Consider the following 18,929-nt stretch of genomic DNA (forward strand, 5'->3'; position numbering starts at 1 on the left):
AAAAAAAAAAAAAAAAAAATTGTTTAAACACAAATTTTGCCTTGGGTCTTTGGGAAGAAAATGTACTGTTTAGCACTATGTTTAGTGAAGTTTTGTTCTTGCCATGGTAGGAAAAAAAAACAGCTGTAACTAGTTAAAGAGTTGCTCTTATTAACCTATAGGCCATTCATTTTTTTGCAAAACATTAGTACATTTTTAGACATACATAATGATAATATTCATCATAGGGAATTTATATCAGTAAGGCTATTCATTCTTGAAGAAAAGCAGATCTAAATTTGAACAACTTTTTTTTTTTTTCAGTGCTAAGGATCAAATTCAGGCTCTTAAATTTGCAAGGCAGGTGACAGAACCACTGAGCCAAATCCCCAGCATAATGCAGAACATTTATTAAGAGGTGATTACTCACCTGAAAGGTTCTTATACTTTACTGCATGACTTGCCTTATGCAGTGAATTTCCTTAGAGATTTAAATATATTTATGAAAATATTGATTTCCCAGTTAATCTCAAGGAAAATGTTAACATTAGAAGGAATATACCTGTGATAGAGATTGGAATGTATAAGGGAGTCTCATAGTTTTATATATGTGGTGTATGTAGGAAATATGAAAAAGTCAGTGATCAGGATAAGAAAGTTAAAAAGAAAATGATCACTTTAATTTGGTCTTTCAGCTAATAAAGTGATGCACACACAGCTTGCAAACAAGGCACTGTGTGTGACTAATAGAATAAAAGATGAATAAAATATTCCAGAGGAACATACAGATTTGATATTAAAAAATAACACACCAATAACCAAGCATCTTGACATAAATGCTGCCAAGTTTTAGGGGATAACCAAAAGAGTGGGTGACTGGTAATTCTCAGGGATAACACCATTCAGTTAGTAATTTTTCAGCAGGGTTTTGAAATATTTAAGAAATGATATGAAAGATGGTTCTGGTCAGAGGTGATAACAACGTGAGCAGAGGTTTGCAGGTCAGTGTTATTTTTCTACTCACAATCCTCCATTGCCTTCCTTCCACCTTATAGGTGTGTGGGAAACATATATAGCAGACTTTTCTCTGATCCCCCATGGCTTGTTGGATCTGCCCCTGTCTTATGCCTTATAAGTGCTCTGTCTTTTCCACTGGATTATAAGAGTCATCAAATTAGGGGCTCTGTCCCTGTGTATCTTGCATTCCAGGTACCTAGAGCAGCAAGTGTTCAGTACATAATGGGTACAAATTGCCAAAGGTGTCCTAGCATACTCGGATGTAAGATGTTTGAGGGAGGATGACAGGGATACTGCGTGAGTTACTGGTTTTGAAGGCAGCATAAAGAAAGCATAGGAAAGAATAGTGTCTATGATCTTGAAGTATTGGTAATGTCACAGCGTAGATCGATGGGGCTGGGGATTTAGCTCACTTTCCACCTTCTGCCTCCTGAGTTCAATCCCTGGTACAAAAACAGGGTAGATGGATGAGAAGGACCAGAGTAGATATAGCAATGCCACAGGAAAGGCTGTGTCATTAATTTCTTTTTGTTTTGTTTTGTTTTGTTTGTGTGTGTGTGTCATTAATTTTTTATTCAATTCTTGAGTGTTTGCTCCATGTTAAGCACTGCACTAGGTTCTAGGGATGCAAACATGACTGGAAAATGGATTCAGTTAATGAGGCGAAACACTTGAGCATCCTGAAGCAGAGATCTGAACAGCTGATGTGGTGGGGCAGACCAGGGAGGAGCCTAAGTTCCTTAATAGACTCTTGCTGCCAGCAGCTAGTTCCAAGAGTTTCCAGAGGGAAGACAAAAGCTTTAGGGAACTCCAAAAGATGTTTCAAGCTTTTTTTTTTTTGTTGTTCTGGAGATCAAACTAGGGACCTTGCACTTGCGAGGCAGGCAGTGGAACCACTGAGCTAAATCCCCAGCCCTCAAGCCTTATTTTTCAAATGCCAAGGACTTCCCATGATTCTGAATTAGGTCTTGCCTAAGAGTTCTTAGTAATTTTATTGATGTATCTTTCTCAGAAGAAAGGTGCTTATAGGAACAATACTGTTTGTGCTGAGCCTGGGCCATAGCTCATCAGAAAGAAACTGAAGGGAGAGGTTGATGTTCTGAAAGTGGTTGATTGAATTAAGTGGGGTAGCATATGAGAAGTGTTTTATGCACTGAACATTGCTACTGATGTATGGTGGTATTGTTGGGGGAAATGGACACTTTGCACTGTAACATGCCAGGTGATGATTCCAAATAGGTATATAGAACATGAAAGATTGAAAAATAATTTTTACTAAGTTTTTTGGAGGGAGGGAAGACAGATATTTTCTTGTAAAAATATATATGTATCTTTATACATATGGCTTGAAAAATACACCAACCAAATTTTCATTCACAGCCTGGGATGGCTTTTAGACATGCAGTTGTTAGGGCTCAGCTATTCAAGGTCTTCTTTCCTTCTCATTAATTGAAAAGAATGTATACCTCTCTCACTTTTTTCTTTATTCTTTGAACCTATTGTGTTTAAAATATTGTGCTGTGGTTGAAAGACTGGATTTTAGAGCTGTAGTCTTAGGTTCAGACAGATCTCACACCTGTTGCTTATATGATTGTAAGGGTTTTTTTGTTTGTTTTGTTGGTTGGTTTTGTTTTGTTTTTTTGAATGTGGGTCTCACCATGTAGCTTAGGCTGCCTTGAACTCACTGTGTGACTCAGGCTGGTCTCAAACACATAGCAAACCTTCTGCTTCAGCCTCCCAAGTGCTGGGATTAGAGGCATGAGCCATCTCGTCCAGTGATTTTGGGCAGTGTAATGTCTGGATCACAGATTCCTCATCTGTAAATGGCAGTAATATCTAGTATATGAGTAGTTAGAATTAGATAATGTATATTAAAGAATCCTAGCTTGATATTGGTGGGATATAGATGGTCAACAAGTGGTAAAGTGTATATAACATAAAATTAGCCAGTTAAGTGTACAATTCAGGGATATTAACTACTTTCACAGTGTTATGCATCCAGCCATCACCACCACTGTTCCCCAATTTTCTGTCACCACCAGCAGGTACTCTGTGGCCACTAAACAGTGGCTCCCACCCCTCGCAGTCCCTGTTAACCTCTCCAGCTTTTGTACTCCTATTTCCTGGAGGTGGGATCACACAGCATACCATCTTCTGTCCCTATCTCTTTCTCATAGCAGACTATGTGGGAGCTCTGTCCATACTGTAGCTCCACCAATTCTTCCTTCTGTTCATGGCCAAATGTTATTTCACTCTATGTTGACCATATTTTATCTTTCATACTTTGAAGGACCTGGATTGTTTCCACTTTCAAGCTGTGGCAAAGATTGTGGCCATGAAGATGGTGTTTTAGGTGTCTGTGTCCCTGTTTCCAATTCTTGGGCTTATACTCAGAGCTGGAACTGCTGGGTCACAAAACTGTGTTTACCTTCCTGAGTGGCCACCAGACTATTTCCACTTTGCCTTGTCCTCTGCATTGGCTCGTACCCATTTCCTTCAGGGTCCAGAGCCACTAGACCTCACAGTTGAGAGCATCAGCTTCTGGCAATCTCATAGTTTTCCTCTATTAGACAGGACAGATGTCTTCTAGGCTTCCGTTGCCTAATGCTCCTTCAAAAAAAAGCCCTCTTCTCTTACCTCTTTCTTAAATCTACTCCCCTTTTCCCTTCACCCCGTTTCTGTTTCCACGTCCTTCTCTCAAGGGATACCCAGGAGGACTAGGCAGATTTGTCCTCCATCCCACTACCCAGCCCTGCCTGCCCTGCTGGGCCTCTTTGTAGAAAGGCTCACAAAAGCTAAATCTCATTGCCCCTCAGGGAACTTGAAGTCAGAGTTCCAGAACAGCGCTTAAACTCAAAAATGGCAAGGGTTTGGGAAGGTTTGGTGGAGAGAAAAAAATGGTATTCCAGAGGAGGAATTGGTTCTCAGAGCTGCAGACTGCCCTGGTGCTGCATAGTGGGTAGAAAGCAGATCCCTCTACTTCAGCAGTTTCCTGGTCAAAGAATGTACTTTTTATCCCTGCAGTCTCTATGAGCCACTTTACCTCTTTGCAAGATCGCTGTAAGGATCTTCAGTCATTACACTGCATTCCTCATGGGTCCCTAGTAGGAAATAAGGATGTAGCATTTCAGGAGTGAGTATACACACATAAAACAGCTGGAATCTAACAAAGCCACATTCAAATCCAGGTACTGGCAAGGAGCTGTTGCTGACAGTCCTTAGGAGAAAATGAGCAGCAGCTGGATTTTGAGATTAATTTTAATACCTTATTAAGTCATGAACCCACAAAGAGGTGAGGAGAGGCTGAGGGCAAATGGAGGGCATGGAGAAGTAATATGCTGTGGGGAAAGAACAGTGGTGCCTGCAGGTTAGCCACATGCGTACCTCCTGTGGGTGCCTTCTGGGGAGGTGATGAGAATGGAGGAGGAGGAAGAAAGAAGAGGATTGGAATCCAGACATCCCACACATGACTCACCACAAGATAACTACCACAGGAAGGGAAGTGGCCTTCACTGAGAAAGCACTTCTTGTGGCTGAAGGCTCAAATGCTTTCCTTGTGTTTACAGTCTCTCTAGCTTGGGAAGCAGTTTTATTTTGCCTTTGTAGAAGAATCTGACCTGCAGGCAAAGAAACTTGTCTGGCTGATAAGACCTGGAGCCAGGATTCTCAGGCAAGCAGTCACTCCCCTGGCTGCATGGTTCGAAACAAGGATTCATTTTCCCTGAGCTGGAAGAGTCTGGTGATATTTCAGCTCTTCCTCCTTAAAGCACTTTGTGAGCTACATTGCTTTAATCAGTAACCGAGGCTTGTTACATGACCTGCAGTGGTGTTGTCTGGTAGAGATGATCTGTGCCTTATGTGCAATGTAAGATTTTTCCAGTAGCTACCTTCACAATGCAAAAAGAAATAGGTGAAATTCACTCTAATGATATTTTATTTAAACCCATGCATATGTCAAACTATCACCATGTCCAACCTATGTACATACCATATAATCAATATTTTTTTAATTATAAAGATAATCCAGTATATATTTTACAGGTAACAAACATCTCATTTGGATGTGCCCTGTTTTAAGTTATAACATTTGGTTTCCAGTTACCTGCTGTGTTGGGAAGTATAGCTCTAAGAAAAAAGTTGAGGGAGCAAAAGCAAGTCAAAGGTAGTGGCCCTACTTTGAAGCTGTTGAAAAGAATTGTGGTAAGTTGAGATGGAACTCTCCATGGAAGAAAGGTGCCATGGAGAAAAGATGGGGCAGCTGTCTCAGGAGGGAAGAACATGGTGGGGCAACATTTGTAAGGACATTACTGCCTAAGGGGCTATTTGTGGAGAACAGTAAGGGCAGGGCACTCTTAGCACCACCAGAAAGCTCTGTGGTGTCCAGACTAAGCACTGAGGCAGAGAATGATTCATTTTAGCAGATCTACTAACCACTAAGAATGGACCTTTAATGTATATGTATGTGGATTTGTTGCCAAAGAGTCTTTTCTCCTAATGCCTTTTTCAGATGGGAGCTGTAATGCCTAAGGAAATAGCCATGAATAAAACAGCCTTATATGGGAATTTCCAGACTTCAGCTCCACCCGGAGGATATAAATGATAGTTTCAGGCTTCCAGGAAAACAGAGATCATCCTATATTTATATGATCTTTAGTCATTTTGTTCCTGTTTTTTTACTTTAAAAATGTTCTTGGGACTTCCCCTTCATCTTTCTTCCTGTGATTCTGCTTCGTGTTTCTATCCCATTTCTTTCTTTTCCTGTTAAACTTGCTGCTTTTGTTCCTGCTTTTTGTCTGTTTTGTTGATGTGTAGTAAACTGTGAACTGGGAATCAGTGTACCTGGGTCCTGCACTTGGTGTTCTTAGGTGTGGGGCTTTAATTAGGTGTGGGATTAAAGTCAGGGTCCTTTGATGCCCTATTTAACAGTACAAGTTTTCCCTTTAAAAAAACTGTGGTTAAGAAACACTAACAGGGCTGGGCCTTAAGTTTTGTAGTACAGCACTTGCCCAGCATGTATGAGGCCCTAAGGTTGAGCTGTGGCACTGTAAGACTTAAGTCTCACTTTTACTCCTAGAGCGTGAACAGCCAAGAGGCTTTCACGATGCTGGGCTCAGAAGCTCAGCGAGGCTCCAGGAGCTTGTCGGACAGCGAGAGTCACTCAGGAAGGAACACACCAGGCAAGTTGGCAAATAGACCTTTATTAGTCTGGCCAGACGGCACTCCCAAAGCCAAGTAGCTCAGAGAGGCGGCTAGCTCAGAAGCAGAGGCCATTTTATATAGGGCTAAGGGTGCCGGGGGGGGTTTACACTTAAAACTTACAGGAAGAGGACAAAGGCAAAGAATCAGTTGATCTGAGCTAGTGGTCATCAAGCATATACTTGACCGTCACGTACTGATGATCAGCAGATCGATTATCCATTATTCCATTTACAACTTAGATTATAATGTTCAGAACATTCAACTACAGGCAAGTAAGGAGTGGCGTGATTTGTGTTGAGTCTCTGTGTTCACTACAGTTTCCATTTAGTTTCCCAGCTACTTCAAAGCAGTTACCTAACAATTCACAATTAATCATTAGTTATCCTATAAGGGATGGGGGGGAGCGACAGTCTCTAGGTCGTTTGCTGGTCAACATGGAGTCGCTCTGGTTCAGTCAGGCTCTTACAGCACTGCACAAAATCAAGCAAAAACCCCACATAACAAAATGTACTGTCTGAACTATTCTTAAGTGTACAGTATAATAGTGTTAAGTACATTCACATTATTGAGCACCACAGGCCATCTGCAAAACTCTTCATCTTCCCAAAACATACTTGGATGGAAACAGGAGTTGTTAATAACTCCCACTTCCCACACTGCCATCAGCCTGACACCATCTTACTTCTATCTCTGAATTTCACTACTCTGGGTATTCACATAACTGGAGTCATGTGGGTTCATCCATGTTGTGGCATGTATTAAAATATCCTTCCTTTCAAGGTTAAATAGTATTCCATTACATGTACTACATTGTGCTTATCCATTCATCTGTAGATAGAACCTCTTAGCCATTTGATACTTGAGTGAATTTTATTCTTTGAGTAAAAATTTGTTTGGCCATTGTGAATAATGCAGTCATGAACATGGTTGTGCAGATATCTCAAGTCCATTTTCAACTGTTTTGTGTATATATCTAAAAGTAAAATAGCTAGATCACATGGTAACTTTATTTTTGATGTTTTTGAGCAATTGCATTTTACATTCACACCAGTATAAGGGAACATAAGATTTCTGTGTCCTTCCCAACATTTGTTGCTTTGTTGTCTTAACAGGCATACTAATGCGTGTGAGATAGTATCTCCTGGTTTTTATTCCTGTTTCCATAATGATTAGAAATGTTTCAAATCTTTTCATGTTCTCTGTGTTGTCTTTGGAGAAATGTCTATTCAATGCCTTTGCTCATTTTTAAAATCAATTTTTTTTATTATTGTAAATATTGACTGCATTATTAGTCTAGATGTTAACCTCATCATAGATGGGATTTAGAGGTATTTTCCTCCTTTCACTATATCGATGTTTAACTCGGGTTTTTGTTTGTTTGTTTGTTTTTTGAGACAGTGTCTCAATACTGTATTTCCCCTGAAATTAGACTTAGCTAGAAAAGTAAGACCTAGCATAATTTTTCATGGCGCTCAAATATAAACCCTACCCCAAAACTAAGCCCCATCTTAGCAGCTTGGCCCAGATGGATGCATTTAGTACATGTTGCAGCACCCGACAGACATAATGAATTATAAGATAACAATATTAATATATAAATAAATATTTTAAACATTAAATTTGAAAGAAATTATAATATAAATGAATTATTTGTAAATACCCAAGCAGGCAGCTTTGGACAGAAGATAAACACCTTTGTAAACAGATGAACTCGAGACTTATTGCTGAATGACCGACCAATTGAAGGACAGATATATTGCACAAATAATGTACACATGAATGGATGTGGTTGCATCTAATATGAATCTTCATTATTTAATAAACCATGTGTTATAATGGACATACATAATACACTTGTGTGAAATAAATATTTTCTGAAGTTTGATGCCTGATATTTGTTGTCACTTTTTTATGGACCATCATTCTTTTTGGGATGGGGTACCGGGGATCAAACTCAGGTCCTTCAGCTTGTGAGGCAGGCGGTGGCACCACTGAGCTAAATCCCCAGCCCAGGATCATCATTTTTAACTGTCATAATTTTTGTTGCCATTCTTAAGTCTTCGATTAACACTTTGTTTAATGGAAACTTTGTGAAGCCTGGCCTGCAAGAGGTGAACTGGGGTGAAGAATTCATGGGGTAGAATCACAGCTGTGTTGCCAAGGCATGAAGAGCAGGCTACATGAATAAAAAGTGCTTGTTTAAGGAGAGCCCTGTTTCTGGAATGTAAGATTGGGTCCACTGGTTCTACTAGAAATGGAGTTGAAAGAAAATCAGGCCAGAATTCAGGAGCATGGAGAGTTACGGAGACAGCTGAGAGAATCTGCTTAGGTTAGCCTTTTGTGAAGAAAGGCAGTTGTTTATTTAGCACAGACAACCAGACAGAATGGCCTTTAGCAGAACCATCATAGAAGGGGAGGAGAGCATAACCTTAAGTAGAGAAGTGGTTGCTAGGCGATTGCCAGCTGTTAGTTAAAGGATTCCTTGCCTCAAGGAGTCTGGGGGCAAAGGTAGGGCCATCTGTGCTTCTCAGACTGGATAGTGGTACAGGTGTATCTTGAAACCAAGAGCTGGGATATGATAGCCTTTCCCACTGGCACCAAGTTTGTCTGTAATAACTTTCCCTTGAATGGCAAAGTTTCCTGCTGTGTGTGACCCTGGCCTGGGGAGAGGTTGGGATGGGGGGGTGGCCAGGCTATGTCATGTCTATCTCCTTCTTGTTATAAAGGGGGGGTAGGGGAAGTAGGTGTTTTCTTGTGGCTGCTTTATGTGGAACATGTGGGTGGTGTGGACACCTTAATTGAGAGAGAGTTATGGGAGAGTCAGAGCAAGCATTTGTCACATTGACCGATTGGATAAAGCTTTATTTAACTCGATTTGGGAGGGATCCTGAGGGAACCTTGAGGAGGCGTGACCCAAAAAGGAGGAGGAGGATAATACAGAAGAGAGGGCTGGTTAATAGAAAGAGCTATGTGATTCAGCTCTAAATACCAATCTAATAGTCACACGTGTTGTCAGATTTCTGCAGCTCAGTCAGTTAGCCTTGTTACTGTTTTTCTTACTATGCTTGACTGATTTGTGTAAAAACAACATTCTTCTCCGAAAAAGATTCATAAGTCTCTCCCTTCTCAGTTGTGAGAAAGTCCAGACAGCTACAGTTCTGAAGAATTCACCATGACCAGGGAGTCTTAACTGGTTTTGTAAGGTAAGAATGGAGTTGGCTGTTTCTTTGAGGCTGTTAAAGAGATCTCGGGATAGGGAATGGTAGTATGTTAGGGAGGTAGTTAGTCCTGCTATTCCAGTCCCTTCAGCTGTGGTGATAACTAGAACAATAAGCAATGGTACTATTACTAAGTCTCTACATTGTCATATTGGGGCTCTGATGGCAACAGGCAGGCTCTGGTTTCCTGGGACAATATCTATCTTTGTGCTGAAGTGTGTTAGGGTACAAATACCAGTCCAGTTAGTGGAGAGGCATAAGTAGGTGGATATCTTGGAAGGCCAGAAAATATCTTGGTTAGGTAAGCAGAACTGGTTACTGATGCTAAGGAGATGTGACGGTTTTTTTTATTTTTCCTTCGCCCAGATGCCTAGAATACCTGACAGGACAGCTCCCATTATAGGCTGAAAGGGCCCTGATGGGGGATGTTGCTGGTATTTACTGTTCTGTTTTCCCATTGGAAGAAGAATCTTTTGGAGTCTATTAAAAGCCTTTGTGTGGAATAGTTAAAAATAGGCAAGAGAAGGCAAACTGAGCAAGTTGGAGACTGTTGGGGGGGGGTGTCCATGGATTTATTGTCATGCATGGGCCATGGTGGCCATTACAGAAATCTGACTGTTAAGCAATGATGTGGTTATAATTTTAGGAGGGCCAAAACAGACAGGCTGAGCAAATTGAGGCACTTTGAGCAACTTAGTTATTGATATGGTTTGTAATGTATAGTTAAATTGGAGGTGGGCAGTAGATGTCCTACTGTTGCACCAGAGAATAGATTACGATGAATGCACACAGGGTGGGGTTGGAATGGCAGGCTAGTGTCTGGTTATGGGGCCATGTTTGGGCTTTATAGAGCTCTCATATACAGAGAAGTTAGTGATATAAGACTGAATGAGTTGGGCTATACAGCCTGTCATTTTATTTTTAGTCATTTCATTAATGGGGAAGTTGAGTAAGGATTTTTTGTTTAAGAGTTGGAGAGGGCCTTTTGTTTCATATTTAGGATGGTACATAAGGTTAGTAAGGACCTAGGCCTGGGGCTGGACTGGGTTGGCCATAAAGGTGGCTGAAGACATGGAGAAACAAAGCCAATAATTTTTGGCTAAGGAAGGATTGGACTGGTTCATGAAGAAATTAGGTAACTGCAGGGTCTCATGGTGATAATTAGGAACTGCCAGAAGAAAAGCAGTGAGGAGGGGCTGGGGATTTAGCTCTGTGGTTCGGTGGCCTGCCTTGCAAGCGCAAGGACCCAAGTTCAATCCCCAGTACCAAAAAAAAAAAAAAAAAAAAAAAAAAAAAAAAGCCGTGAGGGTACAGCCACAAGGCACAATGAAAGGAGAGAAAGCCAGCCAGATAAAGGAGCACAGGGAGGAGGAGGAGGAGGAGAACTTAGGGTGAAGGTGAGTGTGAGCATAAGAAATGATTCCGTCCCTGGGGCAGAAGACAATGTATTGAAGCCACAACTGGATCATCAGTATAATCTACAGGAAAGCAAATAGTAGGATCAGAAGGTGTTTAAGGTCTTCGTCCCCCCCACCCCCGGCTTGGGTACTGGGGATAGAACTCACGTCCTTGTGCTTGTGAGGCAGGCAGCCAGCGGAACCAAGGAACCAAATCCCAGCCCTAAGGTCTTCTTTATCAACCATTAAACAGGAGGAGAATGAAAAGGAAGGAAAGTAATTTAATCTCTTGTACAAAAAAGTCACACAGTGTACCCTGGAAAAAGAGATCTTCTGTCCACATAAGGAAGGACTCAAGGCTAGAGGTTTGAGGGTGAAACCAAGTAAGATCAAAGCAGACTGAACAAGGGAAGTGAATGAAGTGGCAGGATAGGCAAGGTATTTAAGTGTCTTCCAGGATTTATCTCAGCCTGAGGGAAATAGGGGAAATTTATTTCGATTTCTACAGAGGGGTCCGGTGAGTAATCAGCCAAACACAAGTTCACCTGAGAGCAGTGTACCCACTGGAGGGGGTGGGGAATCTCATAGATGACAGCTGTTGGAATGCTGTAGATGACCAGGAAAGGTCTTGTCCACTAGGGCTTCAGGGACCAGGGGTTTAAATCTTCAGTTAGGACCAATTTGTTAACCAGGCTATCTTCATAAAGCTGGGTGTCAGGAGAAGGCAAGAGAAGGATAGCAACATGTCAGACCTCTTTTCAGGCTTGGTGCAGAACTGGGACTGGCGTCTGGTCTGAGCAGAAAGTTGCAGCCATATAAAAGCTCAAAGGGACTGTATCCTGTGGGCATGAGTTGGGGTAGAGTGAAGGAGAGAAGTAAGGAACAGAGAAACCCAGTCCTTACTCAGCCAAAGTTCAAGTCAGTGAGGTGAGCCTTGAGGAGACCAATGGTTCTTTTTACCTTTCTGGATGATTGAGGCAGGTAGGGGTTGTGGAGGTTGTTTCACACCAAGTGACTTGCATACCTCTTGGGTATTTTGACTAATGAAAGCTGGACCATTGTCTGATTGAATGTACATGGGAAGGCCAAATTGGAGGATAATATCAGCAAGTCAGTAACAGCAGAGGATTTCTGTAAGTTAGTTGGAAAGGCTCTACCCACTGGATCTCAACTTCTGTACTTGCATATGAGTGAAATCAATTTACCAGTCCTGAGCTGGGGAAAAGCCTCACATTTGATGACTAGGGAAAGGAGGGGGCTTCAGGAAGCCCTGAGATGTAGTTATGTGGCAAACAGAGCATTGAGCAGTGATGGTTTTGAAGAGAGTTTTCCAGGAGGGAAAGCAGATAAGAGGCTCAAGCAGTCAGTTTAGGGGTCTGTAGCCTGCATAAAAATTATCAAGAAAGGATTTGTGAGCTTGTGAAGCGGGAAGGAAGAACTTTCCCTGACTCAGAAACCATCTGTCTTTGGTGGGAAGATCTTGATATTGTTGGTGTTCAGAAAGGGAATAGGCCAAGATGAAGCCACAAAGGGCAAAAAATATTGACCCATGTGGATGTAGAGAGGGAGGTTGGCTACCTCTTTTGTAGTTTTGTCTGCAAAAGCATTTCTAGCTGCTATGGGATCTGAAAGTTTCTGTTGTCTCTTGGAATGAAGTCAGCCACTTGGGCCAGCAAAAGGGCAATCTGGAAAAGGGCTTTAATGAGTGGAGCATTAGTGATAGAAAACTGGCAGGAAATGAGAAATCCTCTTTCTGCCCAGATGGCAGTATGATTGTATAATATATGGAATGTATACTTAGAGTCTCAGTAGATGTTAACTTGTAAGCCCTTAGCTAGTGAGAGCATGGGTCAGAGCAATCAGTTCAGCCTGTTGACAGGTGGTGGATTTGGGGGGGGCACTCTAGCTTCTCTGATAGACTTATGGGAGATGATAGCATATCCTCCCAGCAGGGAAGCTAGGGTGGGCTTTTATGAATTCCACTCGATGAACCAGATGTGCTTAGGATCAGGAAGGGGGAAGGTAGAAATGTGAGGGAAAAGGGAAGTTGCTAAGAGGTGGTGTATTGGTCGGATAAGAAGCTGGGTTGAAATCTGGGCCTAAAACAATGATAACAGTGGGAGTTTCCATGGAAAGCTCATAAAGCTGGAGAAGGCAAGGGTCAGAGAAAAAGTGTGAGAGTTGGGATGAAGACATGAGTCCCTGAGGATTATGAAACGAGTAGAGGATGAGTGAGCATGTTTAGTGATTTTGAGCATTTCTAAGAGTAACAGGGCTACTGTAGCAAGTCACTCACAGGCATAACAACCAGCCTTTGATGGTGGGGGCAGGCTGTTTGGACATGAACAAGATTGGACATAGGCTAGGACCATAACTATGTTACAACTCCTGCTGTACATCCCCCACATTCTACTATGTTTCCTGCAGGAATTGAATATTTTCAAAATATTACGTATTTTCTAAATGAAGTTTGATCCCTTTTGGTACCTTTAAACAAAATAAATTCCAAATTATTCAAAGTTTTATCTATTAAAATTAACAGTAAAAGTGCTACCTGCAATGAAAACTGGGACTTAAATGCATTTCTGTTGCCTTCCCTTCCCAAATCCAAGTTGGCTCACAAATGCTACCTGTTTTTAGTCTTAGTTCATTAACAATTAAAATACTTAAGGCTATAAGGTTTCCTCCAAGTCTTCATTTATCTGTGTAATGCAGATTTTGGTATTAAGTGCTTTCCTTTATAATATGTTTTAGTTCAGAATTTCAATTTTTATTACTTCTTTGACCCAAGAGTTAATAAGAATGACAGTTCAAAAATTTCAAGCAATTTTATCATATTTTTGTGATTCATTTATTTTCATATTATCATTAGAGAACAGATATTATAAAGGTGTTATTTTCAGGATTTTTAAAGGAAATTTGACACTAAAATCTTATAACCAGTCAAATTAACATTGAAGTGAGAGTGAAAAATAAAAAGTGCACAGGCATGCAAATGCTAAAAAAATTTACCACACAAGTCTTTAATGAGCTAATTATATACTCCACAAAAGTGAAAAATTATTCGCAAAAAAGGCAAAACTAGAAGTTGAAAAGTGGTGAACAAATGAGTAATAGTCTGCAACTAAAGCTCTTGGAAAATATCTACATTATTTAGAGTTTTGCAGAGGGACAGGACAAATACATACGTGAAGAGATTCATTATAGGAGCTGGTTCATACAATTATGGAGAATGAAAATTCTTACAACCTATCCTTTTAAGCTGTAGAACCAGGGAAGCCAGTGGTGTAATTCAGTCCAAGTTCAAAGGCCTAAGAACCAGGAATACTGACATCTGAGGGCAGGAAAAGACAGATGTCCCAGCTACTCAAAAACAAAACAAATGTGTTCTTCCTTCACCTTTTTTCTCTATTCAGGCCTTTAACAGGTTAGATGCTACCCACCTGCATTGGTGGGCATCCTCTTGCTATCTTCTTTACTTTAGACTGAGTAATCCAATACTAATCTCCTCTAGAAACTAATCTACTCAGTCCAATACTAATCTCTTCCAGAAACACAGGCCCAGGCATAGTTTTACCAGTCATCTGGTTGTCCCTTAGTCCAGTCAAGTTAACACATAAAATCCTAACATCGACATGAAAGATGATAGGCGATTGGAAGCAGCTAAATTTCTTGTCTCAGTGCAGGAAAGGTAGGGGCAGAGGCCGATATAAGTACAAATAGTTTCAGATATCTAGATAATAAGATAAATTTAGTTATGTGCTATAAATTTAAGTAAAATTTAATTTCCCTAGAAGAAAGTAACAGGAATTTAACTTCCCTAGAAGAACAGGTATAAAATATTTGGCTTCCAGACTGCTAGAACAAAGAAAATATGATCAATACGACAAAAAAAGAGAAAGGAATAAAAAGAGGAAAAAGGAAGGACAAGAGAAAACAGGAAGGGAGAGGAGAGTGAGAAAAATCAGGATGGTGTTGAAGATGGAACAATAAAGTAAGATGTAGGAACAAGTCCAGTTATATCGCTAATCATAAGAAATATGAGTATGTTGAATTTCTCAATGTGATTGTGAGAAAATAAAATTGAGCTATACTTCATACACATTTATATGGTAGTCCCCTCTTTTCTGCAGGGGATACAATCCAAGATCTCCAATAGAGGCCTGAAACTACAAATAGTACTGAACCTTATACACATTACTTTTTCCTCTACATATATGCCTATGATAAAGTTTAATTTATAAATGAGACACAATAAGAAGTTAACAATAATAATGTAGAGTAATGATTACAATATACTATAATAGAATTTATGTGAATGTGGCCTTTCTCCCTATCTCTCAAAACATTTTATTGTACTTTCATTCTTTCACTTAACAGGAAGTATTTTACTACCCAATTTCCAACATTACTACTCCTATGATCTGGGGCCATTAATAAGTAAAATAAGGTTATTTGAATACAATCATTGTGGGCTGGGGATTTAGCTCAGTGGTTCCACTGCCTGCCTCGCAAGCACAAGGACCCAAGTTCGATCCCCGGTACTAAAAAGTAAATAAATAATAAATAAAAATAATATAATAGGAAAAATAAAAAATGACAATTTTATCAAATATATTCAATATAAGAATCAACCGGTGGAAATGACATCTGCTTGAGCAATGCTCAAGATAGTCATTATGTAAACAAATGCATTCGCTGACTGATGCTCAGAGTAAATTGTTAAATGGTTAAGAGGCATAGAAAACTTCCTACTAAAAAAGAATAACTCCTACCATGTTGAAATGTCCACATTTGCAGTCAAAATATTAAAGTACTGCCAAGTGAAGACGTTTCATAATTTTTCTTGCCATAGCTTCTTCCCTTCCCTTCCCTTCCCTGCCCTGCCCTGCCCTCCCTTCCCTTCCCCTCACCTCCCCTCACCTCCCCTTACCTCAAACTCAGGACCTTGTGCTTGTGAGGCAGGCAGTGGCACCACTGAGCTAAATCCCCAGGCCCTTGCCATAGCTTTTAAAACAGTTGAAGAAAACTTGTGACTTTTTATAAGCTAGAAAGCAAGAGATTGATTGATTTTATAATTCGAAGAAGCAATTGATGATCCACCAAATGGTTATCATTGCATATGCATATACAAAAGTAAATTACCTAGTTTGGAAGGTTAGCATGAAGCCCCAGTTGATAATTGCTGGCAGGCTAGGGAGGTGGGAATCTTTGGAGAAAAAGAAAGGCACGTCTGTTTCCTAAGGTGCTGTTCCTTTTCCTGCTTTGCTGTTGAACAGCAGAACTTTCCAGCTGAGCTGCTCATCTGGTGGAGCTCAAGGCCTTAGCCACACAGAGGTGTGATGGCAGACTGCTGTCATTTATGCCAGTGCAAGCTCATTGAACCTGAGCATAAACCTAACCTCAAAAAATTATGATTGTGTGGATCTTTTGGGTATTACTTCTGGAAATATAATGTCTCATGTTTTAAGAAGTTAGCATCTTGTGGGAAATTGGCAAAAAGATTTATGATATATTATGTACAGGCACAAATTTCCTGTGATCAATATGTATAACAAATATGTACTAATAAAGTTTAAAACAACAGCAAAAAAGTTAGCATCTTACTAATTAAAATCTGATAGCCTGGAAGGGTTAGCAATTGGCTGAGAGTTCTTTTGCTCAATTCAGATAGAAATCACAAATTAGCAAAGTGTGTCTCCCTTGGTGTTAATGACTCCTGGCCACTCGGAGCCACCCTCTTTCAGCTCCTCATCAGCTTAGGCGCTCCCTCTCCCTCTCCCTCTCCCTCCCTCCTCCACCTGCATTAAGGGCAACAGGAGCATGGACTAGGGCAGCACAGGTAGGCAGTGAACAGAGAGAGGCTGTTGGACCAACCTGAGGAATATAAGGTCTGTATTTCAAGCCTGCTATCTTCCAAAGTAGCTGTGGGATGTCCTGGTGTCACAGGGGAGAAGCAACTGCTTGATTGATAGCTCTCAGCATTTATAGGGCAGGAATGAATCAAAACTTTCCCAGCTTTTAAGGAGTCTCCAAAAGGGGCAGCAGTGTTGATCACAGCCCATTGGGATTTGGGAATTTCAAGGAACTCAGCAGTGAACTCTGGCACCTCCCTGATCTTTTCATGGTCAGGTGTGGCCCTCCCACTCCTCAGAGAGGCTGACGCAGTATTAGTGTGGCCTAGGATGGCTCTGGAACAGCTGCAGAGGTGAAGGTGGTCCGAAGACACTGGCACTCCTGTCTGACCACTGTTGAGAGGCCAGGAGGAGGGGTTGTCAGTCAAGAGAAAAGGAAAGGGCTGGGAGTCTTTCGCTTTTTTGTTTTAAAAGGTCTGAAATATTTATCATCATAGCAGTTTTGTAGTCTCTGCCACAAGAGGTTTCATAGTTTTTAAAAACATTCGCCTCTCTAATCCACTTCTGGTAGAAATGACTAGATGGTAACATTTTAATTGCATTATGGTGAGCTTTGACTTGATCTCCACACCCTCCCCCTTCTCATTAGAGGACTGCTGGTAACTAGATTACCCAGCTTCCTTACTTTCTGTGCTGCCCTCTAGCAAACTGTTCACAGCAGCCTGCCCTGCAGTCTGCCCCTTAGCCTTGGGTGAAGCAGAGGCAGTGAGAGTAGGGTAGGCTGGACATATTGCATGGTAGCATCTGCTTTGCACATCCCGGCCAAGTAAGACCACCGGCTGTGGGAAAGATTCACAGAGGGTCACTGCCTCAGATTTCCATTGGAAATGTGTGGTTGTAGAGAGAGATGCTGCTCTTGTGTGTATGTATGTGCCCCCGCCCACAATTCATGTGTTGAACTCCTAAACCTGAGGTGATTGTAGTAAGAGATGGTACCTCCTGGGGATGATGTGCAAACAGAGCTTTCATAAATGGAGTTACTACTGTCATAACTGTGTGTCCTTCCATGTGAGAACACAGTTAGAAGGTGCCATCTGGGAGCCAGACAGCCTCTGCTGGCACCTCGGTCTTAGACTTACTTGGTGGTTTCCAGACTGTGAGAAATTTCTACTGTTTATAAGCCACCTTGTTATGTTTGTCGTTGTTTTTGTTGTTGTTGTTGTTACAGCAGACCAGATAGACTAAGACATATGCCAAGACCATGTGTCAAGTGGAGGCTGGGCTTTCACTGGCATTACATTCAGTTGACAGTGACTTAACAGTGCTCCTGTCTTCTGCAAAGAATGTGCATGTAATACCTAATTGAACCACATGGTGGCAGAAACAGTGCTTTGAAACTGGCCTTACACGCGTACTTTAAGACACTGTGCACTGTCTTCATCTTTGATTTTTAAAAATACAAAGGCATAGAAATTAATAGAAAGAACCTCCAATTATGCACCATCTACCTTGAGAAATAGAACAATACAAGTAATGGTTGAAATTTCCCAGTATATTTTTCCAGTAACTTTTCATTCTCTGTTTCCTCCTGAAAGAGAACAGTTGTCACTTCTGGGCTGTCTTTATGACACATTGGCAAGGGTGCTTTTCTGTTTTGGTTGGGCAGTGCTGGTGAGGGAACCCAGGGCCCTGTGTTCTACCATTGTGCCATACCTCAGCACATTTGCCTATCCTTAGTAGTGCATGGGGTTTTTTCTTTTCTTACAGATTTTATATAGTGTCATATTGTCTTAGTTACTTTTCTCATTGCTGAGACAAAATACCGACACCCAAAGTCAAAGGAGGAAAGTTTATCTCAGCTCATAGTTTCTAGAGGTTTCAACCCATAGTTGACTGGCTCCAAGCAGGTTGACATGACAGAGGGGCATCACAGAGGAGAAACAGTCCATGGAAAAGCAAGCAGGAGACAGTGCACAACAAGCAGCAGTGGCAGTGGTGGCAAGCAGTGTCTTTCCCTTTTATTCCATCCAGGTACAACAAGCCTTTTTGGTGGGACCAGCCACACCCAGAACTATGCTAATTCCAATCAGTGGACTAATTTAGTACCATACACCCTTAATCCTAGTATCACATATGCTACATCCAGCCAGCTCCTAAAATCCCCACCTTTGAGCACATGAGACTTTGGGGGACAGCTAGATAAAATCCATAACATATTATTTGTGTCATTATGCAATCTGCCTTTTTTTTTTTTTTTTTTTTTT

General features: G+C 41.1%; 1 protein-coding gene across 2 annotated transcripts in view; it reads left to right on the top strand.

The window, feature by feature from the left end:
* The window catches only part of Lims1 (LIM zinc finger domain containing 1), a 106,935-nt gene that overhangs the window by 36,549 nt on the left and 51,457 nt on the right, over positions 1 to 18,929 (top strand). The window contains exons 1-2 of one of the 2 annotated variants that reach the window (XM_010609986.3): positions 8,681 to 8,703; positions 9,326 to 9,398. The exons of the other annotated variant lie outside the window; for it this stretch is intronic. The gene's annotated coding sequence lies outside the window, so the exon portion shown is untranslated. Of the gene's footprint in view, positions 1 to 8,680; positions 8,704 to 9,325; positions 9,399 to 18,929 lie in introns of those variants that run through there. 2 annotated transcript variants of the gene reach the window in all.

The sequence above is a fragment of the Fukomys damarensis genome, unplaced genomic scaffold (assembly GCF_012274545.1).
Source record: "Fukomys damarensis isolate Sample0158 unplaced genomic scaffold, DMR_v1.0_HiC HiC_scaffold_9, whole genome shotgun sequence".
NCBI lineage: Eukaryota > Metazoa > Chordata > Mammalia > Rodentia > Bathyergidae > Fukomys > Fukomys damarensis.